Raw genomic sequence first — 19701 nt, forward strand, 5'->3', positions numbered from 1 at the left:
CACAGAATTGTCGCTGTCTTCACTGTCAGTGTCTGATGACGAAATTCCCCATGAATCACTATCGCTCAATTCTGCAAGTGATTCTAATTCACTATCACTGTTTTCTAGCTGGTCTAAAACTGTTTTTGACCTAACGGGAAGCTTTTTGGATGCCATGGATGTTCTCAAGTTTCCAGGCAGAAAGAACAGTAAAAGTGCAGGCAGGGCACTGGACGAAGCACTAGGGACATAACTGAGGTGAAATGGTTTGACACAGAAATGTAATCCTAACAGATTACAATGTATTGTGTGTATGCTATGTTTTGAACTTTTTTGAACTTCCCGCCCAGCTCCGCCCCCCTTCATCACGGCGCTCGCAGGGAAGGGAACCCGAAAGAAGGGTGCATTGGCCAGAGGACACAGCCAGAGGACACAGCCGGAAGACACTGCAGGAGGACATTGGGGGATCATAGGGACAAGGTAAGTAACAGTACAGAGATACTATGGTGTAACTCCGAATGTGCCTCAGAGTTAACACTTTTTGTACTGAAAATTAACCCCCGAACACGCCAAGAGATGAATGCAATCTACTCCTTACCTAACAACAAATCCCTGGGTCCAGATGGACTACCCGGGGATTGGTATAAAACCCACGCGACTCTACTGGTCCCCAGGCTAACTCAACTCTTTGCAGAGTGCCTGGAAACCAGGAGGTTGCCAGACAGTATGTACCAGGCACACATTGTATTTCTACCCAGACCAGGGAAGGGCCCCCTTTGTTGTTCACCCTATAGGCCCATATCATTACTGAATTATGACCTTAAGATACTTACCAAGGTGCTAGCCAATAGGATTATGCAGGTGTTACCATCCCTTGTCAATATAGACCAGACCAGCTTTATGCCTGGCAAGGCTATGGACATAAATCTCAGACGAGTCTTCACCCATTTCTGGCTCCCAACTGAAGAGGGAGCCTCTCGAGTCTTGGTAGCCGTCGACATAGAGAAGGCCTATTGACACAGTCAGATGGTCATATATGATGCAGGTTCTTGAGGGTTTCGGCTTCGGCCCAACCTTCCAGAAATGGATTGGTTTACTTTACAAGTCCTCTATGGCCTATATTAAACAGAATGGCAAACTTTCACCCTCCTTCCCAATTAGGAGGGGGGCGAGGCAGGGGTGTCCTGTCTCCCCTGCTCTCTTTGGCCTGGTGATGGAGCCCTTGGCGGAGGCCCTGCGGAAGTCAGCTGAGGTGTCTGGGATCCGGGTCGGCTCAATAGTCGAGAAACTAGCACTATATGCTGATGATCTAATCCTCTTTTTGCAAGACCCTGGCCCTTCACTTTCTGCGGCGCTCCAGATCCTGGATCGCTTTACAACTCTTTCTGGCCTCCACACCAACTGGAGCAAGTCACTCATTCTTCCCATAGATCCAGGGGCGAAGCAGCTAAGTAACCCTAATCTACCTCTGCAATGGGCAAGTACCATTAAATATCTAGGGATCAATATCTCTCCCAACACACAGGATTTCAGTAAACTTAATTTGTCCCTGGTGCTGCAGTGGTGTAAATCTACTGTAAGTTAAAGGCCTGGTCAAATCTCCCACTAACCCTTATAGAAAAAATGAATTTAATTAAAATAAAACTGATTCCAGTTCTATTTTATATTCCTTGGCACTCGCCGGTCTGGATACCTAAAACCCATTTCCAAAAATTAGATTCCCTAGTGGTTTCCTTCCTGTGGCAATCACATCCAGCCAGATTTAGCAGGAAAATTCTAGGCAGGTCCTGGACACAGGGGGGACTTGTCTGCCCTGACTTCCACATGTACTATTTGGCAGCAATGCTCACTCATGCCCACAAATGGCTGGTTTTGGATGATACCAGTGCGTCAGTAGTCCTGGAGGCGGCACATTTCAGATCTTATGAGGCCCTTTGTAATGCCCTTTATAAGGGGATGGGGAGTTCTCCGATACTTTTAACACAGGCTATGAAAGTGGTCATCAGGGCTTGGCACACGGTGGTAATAAAACCTAACTTGGCGAAAGTCATATGGTCCCCTAATACACCGCTCTGGTGTAATCCCAGGCTGAAGGAATTTCATTCTCTACAACAGTGGTCATCAACCCTGTCCTCAGGGCCCACTAACAGGCCAGGTTTGCAAGATAACTGAAATACATCACAGGTGATATCATTTGCTGCTCAGTGATTACAGTATTCTAGTCTGCATCTCCCCAAGGTAATACATAAAATCTAGCCTGTTAGTGGGCCCTGAGGACAGGGTTGATGACCACTGCTCTACAAGACCCCGGATTATGGGCCGGCAGGGGCATCAAATACTTGAAGGATATCTGCGATGGTTCTGGGTTGTTCACTTTTGACAGACTAAAAAACAAATTTCAACTTCCGAATTCTTTCTTCTTCAGGTTCTTGCAGCTCTGTCACGCCTTTGACTCACAATTTAAATTGGTACAGCTCCGGATGCAGCATGATGATCTTGAAACTCTACTAACCGATGCTGAGCTCTCAAAGCCACTATCTCAAATATACCGAGCACTGCTGCCATCCATTCAGGTAGGATTGGATGGGTTGCATGACCTGTGGCGGGTGGAGGTGCAGGAATTGGACAGTGAAGACTGGGAAGACATGTGGGATTACCCGCTTCAGCCAATAGTTGCAAGCTGATTCAATTCAAAATCCTGCACAGAATATACTATACGCCCCAACGCCTTTACCGCATTTACCCAACCTCATCAGCTGCTTGCTGAAGATGCTCTGGCACCCCTGCAGGCTTCCTACATATATTCTGGGAATGCCCACAGGGTCAAGAGTATTGGAGGGAGGTAACTCAATTTATCCATGGGTTAACTATTATACCTATTCCTCTAACAATCAGCATCTGCCTCCTCAGCCTTGTGGAACACCTGACAATAGCTAAAGCAACCCGCACTCTAATAAGTATCCTATTATTTTACGCGAGGAAAGCCATAGTGCTAAACTGGAAGTCAGCCAATCCCCCTACCCTGTCATCATGGAAAATATTAATCAATACAACGATACTCCTCTACAAAGCAACATATTTGTCCCGAGAATTCCCCAAAAAATATGAAAAAGTTTGGCACTTGTGGACGGACTCAGAGTCTACGACTGATGACCAGCCCATGGGGGATTGCCCTGGCTAGATTCCCTCCATAATTGCCTAGCCCTGTTGAGTATGGAGGTCGGTCCATGTCCCAGTTAAATGAGTGGTGGGGTTAGTCCAGAGGTCAGGTAATCACACTTAATCCTGAAAGCTCCCGTAACATCCAGCTCAGATAGATAGGAGGGAAGAGTAGTTCCACAGGAAATTATATCTCCTACCATCATCCTACCATGTGAAACCTGGGTGCTGAATTTACCGAATTTGTGGTTATTTTGGTTCTTTAGTTATATATGTTTTCGTTTTGAGATACATGGTGAGTTGTACGCTGTTATGCACATGGCACCAATTTGTCAGGGTATGCCCCAATGGCCCTGTTTTGTACCTTTATAATGAAAATTTCCAATAAAAATAATAAAAAAAAAAAAAAGAAAATTAACCCTGAGCCACGTTAAATAATGCTTTTTTTAACCCTAAAGTACACTGATCCCAATCTTTGACCCTGACCCTTGACCCAGGCATTGATCTTTGACCTGACCTTGACCCTAACTCTAACCTTGACCAAAACCTGATATAGCTATTTTTCTTTTTTTTTTTACTTTGTTTAAGCACTGCCCTTTGTTTATAGTTTCCCCTCTGGCAAGAAGAAAAAGATACAATGTATCTTTTTCTCCATTCAAGAGGAGAAAAAAACACACGCAGCTGTAGGCTGTATAGTCACTGATCCCTGTGATAGCCAGTCAGAGAGTATCACAGCAATCAGGTGATCAGGAATAGGGCCTCCCAATCATTAAAGCGAAACCCGGTGTCACGGAACGCCCCACACTCCGCTTGAGTGCTTCCGTCATATACCGCTTCCTAAGTTCTGGAACACGAGTCCAATGGATCTGGCTATAGGAACCCCAAGAACTAGACAACACCAGTCTTGGAGTACATCAGAAATACCTTTATTTTGAGATCTCACAGACCTTTATACAGCAGGGATGACTCAAAGCTAACCTAATTAACATGACCTAATTTACTACAAAATGTACCCAGACCAGATGACAGTCTTGTGGGCACCGAGCTTCACACATTAATACAATTAACAATACAAACAACAATCTCCCCCCTCCTCAGCCTAGACCATTCGTCTATTAGCCAGTGCTGGTGGCTAATGTGATCAGCTCTCTCAATTAACATAAACACATGTTGATAACACCAGCATCTCCTCACAGGATGTGTCCCAACAGAATGAATCAGTCTTATCAGCAGGGGGCTGCTGGAGGAACCCCCCCTCCCTCTTCAGGGACACAAATCTACAGTAAGGAGTCCCCATACAATATATACATGACTGAGTCCGATTAATACAGTTCAGACTGGATTTCTCATTCACCTCAAATGCTAGGGCCCATAATCGGTGGGCAACAGGCTTGCATACAGTCCTCTCTGACAGCCTCTGCTCCGGCCAGGTCCGTGACATTTCTCCCCTTTCGGCAGGAGACTAACACAGGAGGAGACCCCAGACGGGTTGACTCCGAAGTTAGTCCATAGTTCCAGTCCTCTACTGCCTGTACCCACACAGTACCCCAAACAAATTATTCCAAACAGTGTATTACTCACCCAGCCATCCTCTGCCTCTCTCAGAGAACATATCTGCCGCTGGGGAGAGGCCCAGACTGGCCCTTCTCCCTGGAATCCTTTCTGCCGCTGGAGAGAAGACAGGGGGACTGGGCTCACTCCATCCTGCTGTTGGGGATCTGGGCCGACTGCCCAGCATCCCTGGGGTATACAGGTGGGAACTGAAGCCCCATCAACCAACACCAGATCAAGCTGCAGTTGTGAGGTGATGACTGCATTCTCTCCTTGGATCCTGATCTGCAGCTCGCGATAGACTGCCACCTCCTCACCTTGGGCCTCCACAATTGCTGCAGGTGTGGGGCAGAGGTCTTGGACCCTCTGTCTGGTTGCCAGCACTTCTGCTGGGGGTTTGCCAGGTGGTTCCTCCTCTACAGAAACGTCTATTAAATCCCCAGTCTCTGGAATTGGTAAAAGTGTGGGACAGAGGTCTTGGACCCTCTGTTCAGTTACCAGATCTTCAGCTGGAGACGTTTGTTTTAACTCCATAGATGCTGCTGGCAGAAAATCACATGTCCCTGTCAGTGTTGTGGGAGAAAGGCCGACTACCTCTTCTCTCAGGAAGGCCGAAGCCACTGTTGGTGCTGGGCAGAACACAGTGAACTTTGGCAATGATAGCAGCTCTTCTGCTGGAGGCTCATCAGGTTGTTCTTCCTCAGCAGAAAAGTCTATCAAATCCCATGTCTCTGCAACTGATGTCTGGGAATAGAGGTTCACCATCTCCTGTCCATGGAACCCAGAAGATGTTATCATTTCTGGACAGAGGTTAGCAGAGCTCTGCCCTGTTGTCAGCACTTCAGGTTTGGGGACGGCAATCTCCGGATTTTCCACTGCCGATTCTCTGGCATGCTGCTGAACTTGTTCTAGCAGTTTCCTGTATGCCCTTTCCAGATGCTGTTCCTTCCTTAGCAAATGGTCCAGATCAGGTTTGAGCTCTGAGACCCCTGCAAGACCGAGCATAGACTCTCTATAGTCCCTCATGTCCTCAAGGTCAGGTTCCCCCTCATCGCCAAACATAAAAAGATCTGTAAGGTTCTCCCACAGCAATCCAGGGCCGCCAAAGTCATATCCCTCCGGAGAGCATTCTGTTGTCTCCCCTAAATATCCCTCCTCTGCGTGCCATTGCAGAGCCCGATAACGATTGTCCAGCTCTATCTCCTGCTGGACCAACCTGTCCAACTCAGTCACCCATTGCTCCTGGGGCTGCTCTCCCAGGAATGCCATCCGCAATGCCCGTTGGTCACTGGCCCGTTGCTCTTGGGTTGGAAAGCACTTGCCCTGTTTTATACCAGCGAGACGGAGGGCTGCAATCCAGAGCTCCACCCGAATCAGCTGCCTGAGCTCCAGGTATTCATCTTCAGACACAGTCCTGGTGTATGTTGAAAGGATGATCCGCAGCAGCCCCGGGTATTCTGATGCCAGGTCCATATCTCCGCTGGGGTGACTGAAGTCTGCTATGCTGATCTTGGATCCAGTTGGAGGTTTGGATGTCCCAGACTTCAGACTTCAGGAAGCTTTCCCGCTGCTTGCCACCAATGTCACGGAACGCCCCACACTCCGCTTGAGTGCTTCCGTCATATACCGCTTCCTAAGTTCTGGAACACGAGTCCAATGGATCTGGCTATAGGAACCCCAAGAACTAGACAACACCAGTCTTGGAGTACATCAGAACTACCTTTATTTTGAGATCTCACAGACCTTTATACAGCAGGGATGACTCAAAGCTAACCTAATTAACATGACCTAATTTACTACAAAATGTACCCAGACCAGATGACAGTCTTGTGGGCACCGAGCTTCACACATTAATACAATTAACAATACAAACAACAATCTCCCCCCTCCTCAGCCTAGACCATTCGTCTATTAGCCAGTGCTGGTGGCTAATGTGATCAGCTCTCTCAATTAACATAAACACATGTTGATAACACCAGCATCTCCTCACAGGATGTGTCCCAACAGAATGAATCAGTCTTATCAGCAGGGGGCTGCTGGAGGAACCCCCCCTCCCTCTTCAGGGACACAAATCTACAGTAAGGAGTCCCCATACAATATATACATGACTGAGTCCGATTAATACAGTTCAGACTGGATTTCTCATTCACCTCAAATGCTAGGGCCCATAATCGGTGGGCAACAGGCTTGCATACAGTCCTCTCCGACAGCCTCTGCTCCGGCCAGGTCCGTGACACCCGGTATCTGTGTTGGGAGCGTGCTCTAAGCACAAACACAGCAGCACATGTTTGCAGCCCAACAAATAAAGACCCACTTCCAAGAGGCCAGATATATGCAGATGCCTGTTGAGAAGGGGTTAACAACTATTGGCAGAGGTAGCTGTAATGTATAATAGTGGTGGAAAAACAACTACTGTATATGACATTCAACGCTATGCAGCAGAGATACTGGCCACAAGGGTCACTTTAGTGGTAAAGTTATGCACAATCCTTATTACAAAACCGTGTATTGACCAATAGAATATGACTCACTGCCTCAAGAAAAATATATCATCCTAAATGGAACCTTGAATTTGGCAAATCAGTTCATTCATCCTTAAAGTTGAAGTTTAATTTTTTTATATTTTGCCTTCTCTGGTGCGTCCTTTCCCCCTGATCAACATGTTAATTACATTTTTAAATGAAACATTTCCCTCTTCATTAGATATCTTATTAGGCCCAGGGATATCGAAATGCTTCTCTTAAGCAGGCCATACATGCAGTCAGTGAGTGATCAGTGCTGCCAACTATAGTCGGCAACACTGATCAATGTATTCTGTCAGCAGGAAAGGCTCTCCACTGGCAAAATACTATAGGTGAACAGGAGTGATTACCCCATCTGCATCAAATGTGTGGATAGGGGAAACCTACTGGTTAAATGGAAAAAAAAAGAATCATGTATGGCTTGCCTAAGCAATGCATGCAGAAAATGAGTGGTAGGAGGGGACCAGCAAGGTGTTACATAGCTGAAAACATGTTATCTCCCCTCCCAGTACTCCTCTTAAGAGCTTTCAGCTTTGATGCAAACAGAGAACTGACTTTGGGGAAGAATTATGTAAATATTAAAATGGCTTCATGGGTGGATGTCAGTCTGGAAGAGTGGCCATTTTTAAGCAGGCAGCATTTGCATGCAGACTGCCCTAGGTAATGCTCACATGTGATGATGAGCCCCTGTAAAAGAACTTAAGCACTTCAGCCCTGGAAGAATTTACCCCCTTCCTGACCAGAGCACTTTTTGCGATTCAGCACTGTGTCGCTTTAACTGACAATTGCGCGGTCTTGCGATGTTGCACCCAAACAAAATTGATGTCCTTTTTTCCCCACAAATAGAGCTTTCTTTTGGTGGTATTTGATTGCCTCTGCGGGTTTTATTTTTTGCTCTATAAACAAAAAAAGGGCGCCAATTTTGAAAAAAACTCATTATTTTGTACTTTTTGCTATAATAAACATCCCCATTTTTTTTTTTGAAAAACTAATTTTTTCTCAGTTTAGGCCAATATGTATTCTTCTACATATTTTTGGTAAAAAAAATCACAATAAGCGTATATTGATTGGTTTGCGCAAAAGTTATAGCGTCTACAAAATAAGGGATAGATTTATAGCATTGTTATTATTGTTATTATATTTTTTTTTTTTTTACTAGTAATGGTGGCGATCTGCAATTTTTATCATGACTGCGACATTATAGTGGACACATCGGACAATTTTGACACATTTTTGGGACCATTGGCATTAATACAGCGATCAATGCTATAAAAATGCATTGATTACTGTAAAAATGTCACTGGCAGTGAAGGGGTTAACACTAGGGGGCGATCTAGGGGTTAACTGTGTTCCCTGGGAGGTGATTCTAAGAGAAGTGGGAGGGGACTGACTAGAGGAAGTGACGGATTGTGGTTCCTAGCTAATAAGAACACACAATCTTTCACTCCTGTCAGAACAGAACAGGGAAATGTGTGTTTACACACACTCGTCCCTGTTCTGTGTCTCCTGCTCACGATCGCTAGTGCCTGGGAGTCATCGTGACTGTCGGCCATGAGCATCAGCACCCCTGCTGTATAGCTTTATTGAAAGGTTTATTATCACTTTAGTACAGCTTCTAAAACACACTGGGGTTGATTGACTAAAGGAAAATAGATGGTGCACTTTGCACTTTGTAAGAACAGTTGCTCCAGAGCTTATTAAATGAGCAGAAGTTCTGCTGACTTCCATCATCCAATCATGTACAAGCAAAAATGCTGTTTTTTTAAAAATTTCCTTGCATGTGATTGGGTATTCTTTGCAAAGTGAAGCTTTACCTCATTTACTAAGCTCTGAATACAGTCTATTTGCCTTTAGTAAATCAACCCCACTGCGAGAAGCTTACTGTATCAGTGAACATGTACTAAGCATTTTCAGTACAGGAAAGGAGTCTGTTTACTTGTGAAAGACTGACGATATATCTAGAGTTTAGCTTTAACTGTAACCAGTTCAAGCCTTCTTTATGATGTAAATTAAAAAATATTATTTAAAAACAAAAAGAATATATTTTTGGCTCAGTTTTTCGAAGTGATATGAAAGGTGCATTATTTTATTTGCATGAATATTATTATTATTTCTATTAATAGTGGTGGTATTAGTAGTATTATTATTTTGCTAATACGCTAAGCACAATGGCAATATCCTTACCCTGTTTACACTCTACCCTCAGAATGCAGCTTCACTGTGAGCTCTCCTGAGAGTAGTGCAAATTGCACTGTTGCTAAAGCAGGAACAGCCACTCTCCTTTGTAGTCCCATGCTGTGCCAGAGTGCATCAAGGCCATGTAAACCCCTTGATGCTGCTTCATGCTGTGAGCCTCCTTTGCACTGTGTCATGTGTCATGATGGCTTTCCCACAATGCTCTCTTTAGTTCAGTGTCAGAGAAAGAGAACAAATAATCTGCCGTCACATCCAAACATGCTCCCTGCAAGGTACTGAGCTGACTGAAATCTCTATAGCGGAAAAAAAATCATGCATCGACACTATGCTTTACATTTCATTTGAACTCCTGAATATATTCCAGGTCACCCTGTCTGTCTGATGCACAGCACACTGTAGCTCTCATACATCTGGCACCTACCTGGTTTCACCTTACAATTTTATTTTAATCAAATAAGTCCTAGACCATTCAAAATAACAATGTGAATTCTGAGCCTGATATATGATTTATCGATAGATGGAAATGTCACACAAACATAAATTGTAGCAATGCCACTAGGAATAATCAATGCATCGTTTGTCATTTTACATTTTCCTTCTGATACTTTCACTGTTTTTAATTTAAAATCATCATGTAGCACCCTGTAATTTAGGCAGGTAGCTCCTCACAAATTCAGGAGTAGTTATCCTGGTTAATTGATAGAGATTCATTGATTTCTCCCTAAGTTTGACCCTGTTGTACTTTTCTCTTCTACCACTAGGTGGCCGGGCACTTGGTGGTATTAGATATGAGAAGGGCAACCCAAGGTCAGGTTATGGGTAAATGGGGTATCTCAGCCAATGGGCAGGGGTTTTCGTGAATCCCTTGGCCTGCTGGGAGAGCCTATATATTCGGGTGGAGTCAGGTGATCTAGTGTTCTGTGCCTCCTGGACGGCTGTCTGGGTGGACATGTGTCATACGCCCCGGGCTGCTAGTCTGAAAATTGGGCCTATCCCGTGAGAATCTGGCTGCCAGGCTGTGTGAGGGCCTATCCAGAAGTAAGAGCGCAGGGTTGGGCCTGCAGCTTGCAGCCCAACCAGAAGTGACAGTTCTGCCGACCAGGGAACCCGTCAGTGGTCGGAGGTAGAGGGGAAGCTGTCGCCACAAAGGGATCAACCACCTCTACCAGGGACCACAGTGAGTAACTGAAGCAAGTACTGGAGCAGCATTTTCATCGACTGGGCAGGGTGGAGAATCGTGAAACTTCAGGTGGTGATCAAGTCAGGGACCCAGCCAGCGGAGGTGATGCTTGCAGAGCAGCCTTGTGAGTCAAGCCAGGGACCGAGCCGGTTAGCAGGGGTGAAGCTTCAGAAGTATCTGAAGTGCCAAGCTAGGGACCCAGCAGGGAAGCGTGGGTGACGATTGAGGGAGATATCAACGCAAAGCTTTGAGGAGCTCCAGGGATTCAGAGTCAGGGAATCAGAGTGTCCAGTGAGAGACCAGGAGCTCAAGGGGCTGAAGAACTACAAGTAGAAGTTGTAGTGAAGCTATGAGGACTGTTAAGATTTGCGTTAGGAACTGTTAAAGACTGTTACCATAGTAGACAGCCAACCTTCATGTGCAGATGTGGCACCTTGCTGGGGCCTTTCCCTGTACGGCTGTCCTCCTATTGAACTCATGAAAGAAAGACTGTAAAAGAAATAAACCTCTCTTTTACACCAAGAAGGCGGGCACCACAGTTCCCAGGAAACATTTGCACCAATCTGTTAGCAGGGGGAGGAGCTCCCACTCTGCAGAGGAGGATAAGGAAGTGCTGCCCTGTGTGTCTGATTGTGGATTAGTGATGGAGATGGCGCAGTTTGTGAGTGAGATGGTGGATTGGAGAAAGTACGCTCCGAGCGTCTGCTTTGGCCCGAGCAGTGGAAAACCTGTCCTGACTGATACTGGAGTGCGGTACGCACTGAATGGCCAGCTTGCTTTGTATACGGACGGAAGAGGCTACAAGTCTCTGGAACTGATGTGTGGAAAATGTTCTGGCCTGACTACGCAGTTGAAGCCTTGGATCGTTTGTTGACGCTGTGGGGAGCATCTGTTCAAGGTTGTCCCTCCAAACCTACCCTCACGGATCCTACAAGTGGATTGGGACAAGAATGTTGCTGTCCCTTCGGGGGGTGATGTCCAAAGCCCGTCGGTGGTGACCCAAGTTGTGCCAGAAGCTGCTGACCTTGCATCCGCTAATGTCCCAGGATCCAGCGTGCTGATCTCTCCTAACGGCCATGGCCGGGCCCGGCTGCTCGCATTGATGTCTGGGTTACCCGAGAGGAAAATATCGGGGCCAGGTAAGCCAGCAAAAAGCAAGAGTGGTGTGCCTGTGGGGGAAGTGATACCAGTAGCGGTTAAAGGGGATGTTATGGGGTTGCCATTTAAGGCAAAAGCTAAGCGCAACTACATCCCAGCCAAGAAGTATTCGACCATCTCAGATTTTGACATTTCGTCTGATGGTCTGTCAAAACTCTTGTCAGACACCTTGTCTTACTCTGGGAAATGGGGAGAAAGTGATGAAGAGTTAACCAGTAATGTGCAGTACGTTACCCTTCCAACACTGACTAATGGTAACAGCGACACCCACCGGTCAGCACGGAAGCACACACAACGTCAGCCAAGCTGGAACAGAGGCGAACTTTTAAGCTTCCTAACACACAATTTCCTAAATTTACCTAATCTGCGGTAGATTGAAAATCTACCAGCGCTACAAAAGCAAAATCCCCTTAAAGAGGGAGTCCCGCGAAAAAAAAAAAATTTTAAAGTCAGCAGCTACAAATACTGCAGCTGCTGACACTTACCTGTCATAGGGTCCAGCGATGTCGGCACCCAAGGCCGAACCGTCCCTCGGTCCTTGGATGCTGCCGCCGCCATCTTCGGTATGGGAATCAGGAAATGAAGTCTTGTGGCTTCACTTCCTGGTTCCCTACTGCGCATGCGCGAGTCGCGCAGTGCAATCTGAATGGTCCCTGCTGTCTCTGACAGGAAGAGGCATAGACTCCCGTGGGAGTCTATGCCCGGAAGTGGGTGCAAATACCTGTCTTAGACAGGTATCTGCACCCCCCTCCCTCCTGAAAGGTGCCAAATGTGACACCGGAGGGGGGGAGGGTTCCGAAAAGCGGAGGTTCAATTTTTGTGTGAACCTCCGCTTTAAGGACTAGGAACTTTCCGTTCCTTTTGAAAGTAGCACAGAAGTTGTAGGTTTCATACAGGAGTGACTCCAACTTCACTGTAGACACTGATCCTAGTTCTACTTAACTGCAGGAACAACAGCTCATCTGGCTGCTTCTTTATTAGCCCACCTGGCTGCTACTGAAGATTTCCCAGGCAAAGTAAAGTAAAGATATAAGCCCAAAGCTGTCTTCCAGAAAGCCTTGCTATATATGACAATATTTCCCCTTGTAAGTTCCTGACTGTGCTGTTGTACTCACCCTGTCCTCTTTGCTCTTGCTGCTTCCTAGGCAAGATTCCTTCTGGACTGAAATGTTGAATCCTCCCAGGCCAGCCCGAGTCCCAGCCCAATGCAGAGTCCCCCCCCTGGGCAGGAGTTCTTCTCATGGGCCATCAACAGTCTCCTCAGCACTCCATTCTCGACCCCACTCCCTGCCTGCATGACTCATCCATATTTATGGGCTGGCTCAGCTGCCATGCCAGGCCCACTGCCTGGGGATTGGCTGAGCTACTCTGTGTATGCAGATCAGCCCTCCTGGCCCTGTCCTCCACTTTCCAGAAGGTTATCCAACCTTCCAGATCCAGGGGGGGGCACAAGAGACCTGCCTATATGTGTCATCCAGCCCCGAACTGTAGTAAATTTGTGACCCAGATTCAAAGACTAATTTTACCATGAGCCATAAACATAAATTTGCATGCACTGCCACAAATAGCACACTAGAGGGTGCTTCACAAATATGCCTGAACTGTAGAATGAATTGTACAGATTGCAAACTGGACAAACCTAAATGCTGATATTCTGCAAAATCAGAAAGTGATGAGTCAGAAATTCTCCTCATTCATGTGTGATTGGTTCACTTTATTACAATTTTACATTTTCATTTTCAATGATCAACATAGCCCTGACTCCTGAACCAGCTTGTGACTACCCAGGGCCAAAAGAAGGTGAAGGGGTGGGGGGGGCAGGAGGGGCCTCTGCCCCAAGTGCAGTGTTTTCTTGTGAGGGAGCTGTGTGGCATGCACTGAGCCTAGGAGCTGAATCGATCAGCTGTTAGGCTTCAACTCCAGCTACCAAATGCACCATAGGAGCGCTGACAGAAGGTGATCTGTAATACATTTCTCAACAGTTCTTGGACAATCTGCTCTCACCGCAGCTCCCTGAGCAAACCCCACCCAATTCCTGGCATGCAGTGACAGGCTCAGCAAGTCACAGAGGGTTGTGAGATAAGAATGCAGGCTGACAACCAGCTTAGAGGCAAACCGAGCACTGACAACCAATGTAATTTGACACATTGACCACAAATTTAAGGGTCCCACTGACAACTGACAGCAAATGTAAGGGGGCACACTGAGCATTTCCCACCCATGAAAAAGGGGCACACTGAACACTGACTACTGATGTAAGGGGGCAAACTGAAAACTGACCACCAATATAAGGCTGCACACCGAACACTGACCACCAGAGTACGGATGCACACCAATCACTAACCACCGATGTGAGGGAGCACACTGAGTACTGACCACCAATGTAAGGGGGCACACCAAGCACTAACTAATAATGTGAGGGGGCATACTGAGCACTTACCAGCACTGTTAGGGGGCACAACACGTACAGACCACCAATGTGAGGGGGCATAATGAGCACTTAACAGCAATGTAAGGAGGTACACTGAGCACTGACCACCAATGTGAAGGGGCACACTCAGCACTTACCAGAAATGTAAAAGGGTTCGCTGAACACTGGCCATGAATGTGAGGGGGCACACTGAACACTTACCAGCACTGTAAGGAGGTTTGCTAAACACTGACCCATTAATGCGAAGGGGCACACCAAACACTTACCACCAATGTAAGAAGGTTCCCTGACCATTGACTGCCAAATGTGATGGACACACCTCAATATATTTACATTCAACATTTGCTCAATGTTTTTTTACATACTTAAAGCCAGGAGGAGTACATGCCTGTGGTGGCTTGCTAAAAGTGTCTAATACACCTTCCTGAAAATTGGGCCATTCTATCACCATGGTGTTTTACTTATTGTTCTTGACCAATACCTATCTACTTTACTAAAAAAAACTATTGTCAAGTTATTTGCTTATGAACACCTCTGCTGAGATCACTTCTCAACTATTTTGAGCAACAACCCTTTTCACTAAAAGGGGGGCACACGACCGAACTTTTCGTCGGACTGAACCCCGAAGGACTTTTCGACGAAGTTCTGACGGAGTTCCAGTTAAACAGACTTGCCTACACACGATCACACCAAAGTCCGATCATTTCGAACATAATGAGGTACGACCGGACTAGAATAAGGAAGTTTATAGCCAGTAGCCAATAGCTGCCCTTGCGTCCTTTTTTGTCTGTCGGATTAGCATACAGATGAACGGATTTTTCGATCGGACTTGAGTCCATCGGAAAGATTTGAAACATGTTCTATTTCTAAAGTCCGACAGATTTTTCGACAGAAAAGGTCCGATGAAGCCCACACATGATTGAATTGTCCGACGGATTCGTTCCATCGGACCAGTTTGGTCGAAAAGTCCGGTCGTGTGTACATTAGAACTGACTACCAATGTAAAGTAGCACACCAAGCACTGATCACCGTTGTAAGGGCGTACACCAAGCACTGACCACCAATGTGAGGGGGCACACTGAGTCCTGACCACCACTTTTATACGCTACATATTCCTGACCACTTTGCTCTGTACTATGTTGTATATTACATATTACTGACTGCTATACTCTACACCTTAGACATTCCTGAGCGCTGCATGCTATACTCAGTGTTGCTTGTTATACAGTCCTGACTGCAAAACTGTATATGCTTTGTTGTACATGATACTGTCCAGACTGCTGGACTTCATACACTGTGTTTTACAACAAATATTACTTATCAAGGTGCTCTTTGTCTTAACAGTTGCCGGTTACAAAGTAGTTAACAGCTATTTTATTGAAGTTCTTCTTTGAGATATGATGAAGCAAAGTGTTTTCTGTGTATATTCTGTGCCCTGAATAGCAAATAAAGTGGAAGATTTAAATTTTTTTTAAAAGAGTCCTTTGTGCTGAAGTTTAGGTGTTTGTAAGACTAATAAAGTAATTTAGTAATATTTTGTGGGTACAAGGACTGCAACTTATGTTTACATTAAAGACATACACATACAGTAAAGTAAGCTTGGGCCTACTGAACATGCAGACAGGTAGACACTGCTCCAGGGTTGTCTGATGTATGCTCTCCCATGCTATCATCAGTCCATCAGGTGCAATGCCAAGCTCATCAGCTGAAACCCAGGACACATGAAGAAGCTTTGGTCAGCCGCACTCTGCAAAAGTACCACTTTATTAATATCCATATGAAAGCACAAATACAAGAAAAGAAAAGCACAGGGGGTGACTAGAAGAGTGGACATGTTTCACACTAGTTTAGCGCTTACTCATGACTGTCATGCATAAGCGCTAAACTAGCATGAAACACATCAACTATTCTATGCCCCCCCTGTTCTCCTCTTTGCCTGTATATCTGCTTTCATATGTATAATAGTAAAGTGGTATTTTTGCGGAGTACATAGGTTCAAAGTTTCTTCATGTATTCTAGGCTTGGACCTAAATGAATCATCTTAAGCCACTCCCACTGCCACAGAGTTATTTTCTTATCATGCCCTAAGATACCCTAGTTATTGTTATACAATCCTAGCAATGCCCCTGGCCCTTCCCTTCACATGTATGCTCCACCTTTCATTTTGGTTCTGGCCAGTGCAACAATATTCACAGTTAGCACTAGGGATGGGCCGAACACCCCCCCCAGTCGGTTCGCACCAGAACATGCTAACAGGCAAAAAATGTGTTCGAACACGCGAACACCGTTAAAGTCTATGGGACACGAACATGAAAAATCAAAAGTGCTAATTTTAAAGGCTTATATGCATGGTATTAAATAAGTGTAGCGCTAAAATGAGAAATAAAATAACCACGATATGTACAATGAAGACCATTACATCATCCGATTAGGAAACAATAACACCAAACAAAAAAGAGAACATCAAAAGTAAACTAATTATAGTCCTCTGTGGGTACAGTATGTGACTTCACACAGAGTGAAGAAGTTAAAATCCTCTATAAGTATGTGACTTCGTACTTAAAACATATCAATGTGCACGTGACATCTGGGATAAGGAGAGCACCACCACCGACAATGGGGAAGCTTACCGGAACGTTTGAACCCAAAGAAACGTATGTTCAATTGGGTCAAACAAGCTTGAGTGGTAAACAGCTGATAGGATTCTGTAGAAGTTGAGAGAAGATCCTGGGATGTCCCTCAGGGGTGATGCCCAGAATGCATGGTAGTTACAATGGATAGGAAGGAACACAAGAAGGCCACATAGTGTAATTCCGTATAAAAATGTATGCCAAATTTATTAAAAAGAAAGAAATACACTCACATGGAAATGGATAAAACAGCGCTGTGTAAGTAAAATGGTGGCAGTGGGTTCAGGGTAGGACCCCACTGCCGCCATGTTACTTACTTTTGATGTTCCCTTTTTTGTTTGATGTTATTGTTTGCTAATCGGATGATGTAATGGTCTTCATTGTACATATCATGTGGTTATTTCATTTCTCATATTAACGCTACACTTATTTAGTTTTCTGATTTATGCACATATCCTACTGGCCGTGTTAGCTGCTTATTCTTTTGGGCAGTGCAAAATTATTTGTTATATTTTATATGCATGGTATTGTCTTAAAAAGTGTTTGGGGACCTGGGTCCTGCCCCAGGGGACATGTATCAATGCAAAAAAAAAGTTTTAAAAACTGCCATTTTTTTCGGGAGCAGTGATTTTAATAATGCTTAAAGTGAAACAATAAAAGTGTAATATTCCTTTAAATTTCATACCTGGGGGGTGTCTATAGTATGCCTGTAAAGGGGCGCATGTTTCCCGTGTTTAGAACAGTCTGACAGCAAAATGACATTTCTAAATGAAAAAAAGTCATTTAAAAATTCTTGAATTGTCGGTCCGGCAATACACATAAAAGTTCTAAACACGGGAAACATCCGCCACTTTACAGGCATACTATAGACACCCCCCCAGGTACGAAATTTAAAACCCGAAAAAATTGGACGTTTTTAAAACTTTTTTTGCATTGACACATGTCCCCTGGGGCAGGACACAGGTCCCCAAACACTTTTTATGCCAATAACTTGCATATTAACCATTAAAATTAGCACTTTTGATTTCTCCCATAGACTTTTAAAGGGTGTTCCGCGGCTTTCGAATTTGCCGCGAACACCCCAAATTGTTCACTATTCGGCGAACGGGCGAATAGCCAATGTTCGAGTCAAACTCATGTTCAACCCGAACATAAAGCCCATCCCTAGTTAGCACAGAGAGACCATCTGAGCCATAGGACACACAGCAGAAAGGTTCAACAATGTCACTGAACACTGCCTGGTCCACGTGAAATCTGATCGCTAGACCCAGAGCTGCGTAATGATAGAGATAAGACAAGCATAAGAGTGGAATCCCAGTCGCAGAAAATGAACAGGCATGCACTGACACTGCCTGCTTAAACATAATAAACTGGGGGGGGGCAATTTGCCATTTTTGCCCAGGGCACTAGATTACCTTGTCTCAGCATTATGTCGACTTTCTGGACAATATCAGAGATACCATATTCCTAAATCAGTGCACAGATTAGCCTGGTTTTTAAATTGATTTGCTCACAACTAGCTATTTGTTTAGGTTTAAAATTGTATGCTCATTCTTCCATACTTTTTAATCACTCTTTATAATGTAACAACAGGAAATTTCGATGCGGTCTGTAAATGTCTGAATCTAAAAGGCAGTTGACCAAAATCATTTTTTTTTTAATGCAAGTAAAATTGCTGGTATCATGAAAAAGAAGTGCCTTGTTAGCAGATGCTGACACTTTTCTCCTGTGGGTTTCGCCCAGGTTCCCAAATTTATTCAGTAGTGACAAAGAGCAACAAGCAAAATATCTTAGTTCAGCAACATGGAAAGGTAGAACAGAGGAAATGAAAGGAGATCTACATAAATATGAGGTAAGGAGGAGAAAACAAGAATACACATCAAATTTGCAGTGTTAGCTGCAATTTGAATGGCAGATTTAGATTTACAGCTTTTTATCATTTTGAAATTAAAAAGCAGTATGATATGTCAGTTTATTTATGTTTTACCATAGATCCCACAGCCTCCTTCTTTGTGAGGGATGAATAAATAAAATATTTCCAGGACCCAAGCCCTCAAACTTAAATGACATTTAACCTCAGTTAGACATTAAAAACATCCACTTTTGATTTAAAAAATATTTTTTAAAATGTATATAAGAAATCAAAATTACAAATTTCCCAACCATCTATCCTCTTAAATTTGGTACAGTTAAATAAATTCATCCCTAACTTACCAATTACTATTTTGAAATCTACAGTATGTACCAAGATTCATTTCCCTCTGACTAACCACAGGAAGACTGTGAATAAAGTTTTAATACTATAAGGTGGAAGATCCCATACTCTTCAGATGTTTTTACCTGAAAATCTTTATGATCACAATTCATTTTTATTACATTTAAAGTGATTGTAAAGTTTTGTTTAAAAAATAAATAAATAAATAAATAAATAACAAACATGTTATACTTTCCTCCTCTGTGTAGTTGGTTTTGCGCAAAGCAGGCTGGATCCTCCTCTTTACGGGTCCCTCGTTGCTGCTCCTGGCTCCTCCCTCCTGTCGAGTGCCCCCTCAGCCAGCAGCTTTCTATGGGAGCACCCAAGCCGAGTAAGAGCTCCATGTATTCATTCAGACATGGAGCCCCAACCCTGCCCCACCCCCTCTCTCCCCTGATTGGATGATCGACTTTGATTGACAGCCGTGGGAGCCAGTGGCGCTGCTGCTGTTTCTCAGCCAATCAGGAGGAGTGTCCCGGATAGCTTAGACATTTGTGGACATCGCTGGAGAGAGAAGGGGCTCAAGTAAGTAATTAGGGGGTGCTGGGGGGGGCTGCTACACACAAAAGGTTTTTTATTTTAATGCAAAGAATGCATTAAGATAAAAAAACCTCTGCCTTTACAACTCCTTTAATGGAAGT

This window comes from Aquarana catesbeiana, linkage group LG04, assembly GCF_042186555.1.
Source record: "Aquarana catesbeiana isolate 2022-GZ linkage group LG04, ASM4218655v1, whole genome shotgun sequence".
NCBI lineage: Eukaryota > Metazoa > Chordata > Amphibia > Anura > Ranidae > Aquarana > Aquarana catesbeiana.